A 2,500-nucleotide genomic window follows, 5' to 3' on the forward strand; every position below is an offset into this window, starting at 1 on the left:
TATGTGTAAGATTCTATTGTTTGAAGTTTATAGAAAGTTTTTCCATAATTCTGTACAAATGTGAGAATCAAGAAGAAGCTATTATTTAGTTAAGTAATATACGAAATGATATGTCGAATAATTTAGTAAAAAAAATTTGGAACGTTTTGTTTACAACACTTTCTCGAATGGATTTGGAAGGGTGATGCCTGCTGCTATCTTTGATTTAATTTATAAAGATGACTGAGGATTGTCATGGATTTTGTTGTAGCCTGAAATATTCTGAGGGATTGAAGTGTTAAGAAGATTAATGAGAAATGTGAAATTTTGTCGAGGGATTTTAACATTAAAATTCTTTGAAAAATGTGGCCCCCACAGCACGAGAGCACGGCCGGGAAGGTACATTTTCCTTACAGTACTATTATTTCAGTGGTTTCTGATATAATGATTGAAGGGTGATTTGCCACCTATGAGGTCTGTTCCTGATAAGGCATTGAAATGTTTGTGTGTGGGTGTGTGGTGTGTGTTTGTTGTGTGTGTGTGTTTTGTGTGTGTGTGTGTGTGTGTGTGTGTGTGTGTATGGAGGGCGGAGGGAGTTGTATGTGTGTGTGCAATGTTGTTTAAATTGAGTTCAGGGCATATTGTCTTTATATCTATCTATCTTAGTCTCTCCCTCTCTCTCTCTCTTTCCCTCTCTCTCTCTCCTCACTCTCCCCTCTCTCTCTCCCTCTCTCTCTCTCTCTCTCTCTCTCTCTCCCTTCTCTTCCTTGCCGTCTTCCCCCATTCCCCTCCCTCTTCCTTCCTTCCCCCTCCTCCTCCCCACATCCTCCCCCCACCGAATCCCGAACACAAAACCCAACCCCCGCCCTTTGCTTCAAAATCCCATATTCCAATCGCAGTCTCGCGGATTAGGGATTTAGGGATTTTAGGGATTTCAGGGATTAGGACGGCTCCTCCTAGTCCATTCAGAAGGGTCGAGGGCGTTCCATCTGAAGAGACTTAACGCCTCCGTCAATAGTGGGGAAGAAAAGAAGAATTGAAGGCAGGGTCTCTGGGCGAGAGAAGATCGGGAATTGGAAGGTGAATGGGTGGGTGGGTGGATGGATGGGTGGATGGGTGGCTGGATGGGTGGATGGGTGGATGGGTGGATGGGTGGGTGGATTGGTGGATGGGTGGTGGATGGGTGGATGGGTGGATGGGTGGATGGATGGGTGGATGGGTGGATGGGTGGATGGGTGGCTGGATGGGTGGATGGGTGGATGGGTGGATGGGTGGGTGGATGGCTGGATGGGTGGATGGATGGGTGGATGGGTGGATGGGTGGATGGGTGGCTGGATGGGTGGCTGGATGGGTGGATGGTGGATGGTGGATGGTGGGTGGATGGTGGTGGGTGGATGGTGGATGGGTGGATGGGTGGTGGGTGGATGGTGATGGGTGGGATGGGTGGATGGGTGGATGGGTGGGTGGATGGGTGGATGGGTTTGGTGATGGTGGATGGGTGGATGGATGGGTGGTGAGTGGGTGGATGGGTGGATGGTGGTGGGTGGTGGGTGGCTAGATGGCTTGGCGGATTCGGTGGATGGGTGGATAGGTGGTTGGATGTGGTGGATTGGAAGATGAATGGATGGATGGGTTTGGTGGATGGGTGGTGGATGGGCGGTTGGTGGATGGATGAGTTGGTGGTAGAGTGGATGGATGGATGGATAGATGGAACGCAGGAAAAGGGTTGGGAACATGGGGATAGATAGATGGTTGGTTGGGTGGATGGGTGGATAGGTTTTTGGATGGATGGATGGGTGAGTTGGTGGATGGGTGGATGAGTGGATGGATGGATTGGTGGGTATTAGAAAAGATGGAGTGGGTGGATGAATGGATGAGTGGAGGGGCGGATAGATGGATGGATGGGTGGATAGGTGGATGAAGAGAGGAAAAGAAGATCGGAAAAAGGGAGAAGGATAGAGAGATGAAGAATGGAGGGAAGAGTGTGGATGTATGGCAGAATGGATAGATGGATGGATGAAATAAAAGAAGACACACCCAGATGGATAGAGAGAAAGGAGAACAGATAGGTAAGAGGATGTATCGAATTAAGAGAGAAGAAAGAGAGAGCGAGGAGATTGAGGGAGAGACAAATAGACAAATAACTGAATACGGTGAGACACATAAATAGGAAGAGGGATAGATGGAGAGCCAACTAGCCAACTAGGAGGATAGGTTGATAAATAAGTAGAAGGAAAGATAGGTGGAATGATAGGGAGGTAGATAGATGAAATAACCGGGAGATAGACAGAAGAATGGAGAGATGGAATGATGGACAGATAATTAAGTAGACAGATAGATAAGAAGATAAGAGAACGGTGAGATCGAGAGAAAGATAAAGAAAGAAAGGGAAAGAGAGACAAACAGATAAACAGATGTACACAGAAAAACCGATAGATAAGGAGGAAGGAGAGACGGATAGAAACAAAAGGATAAAGAAGAGAAATAGATATTCGATCATAAACGCTTTAAAGTCGATATT

Source organism: Penaeus monodon, chromosome 5 (genome assembly GCF_015228065.2).
Source record: "Penaeus monodon isolate SGIC_2016 chromosome 5, NSTDA_Pmon_1, whole genome shotgun sequence".
Taxonomy (NCBI): Eukaryota; Metazoa; Arthropoda; class Malacostraca; order Decapoda; family Penaeidae; genus Penaeus; species Penaeus monodon.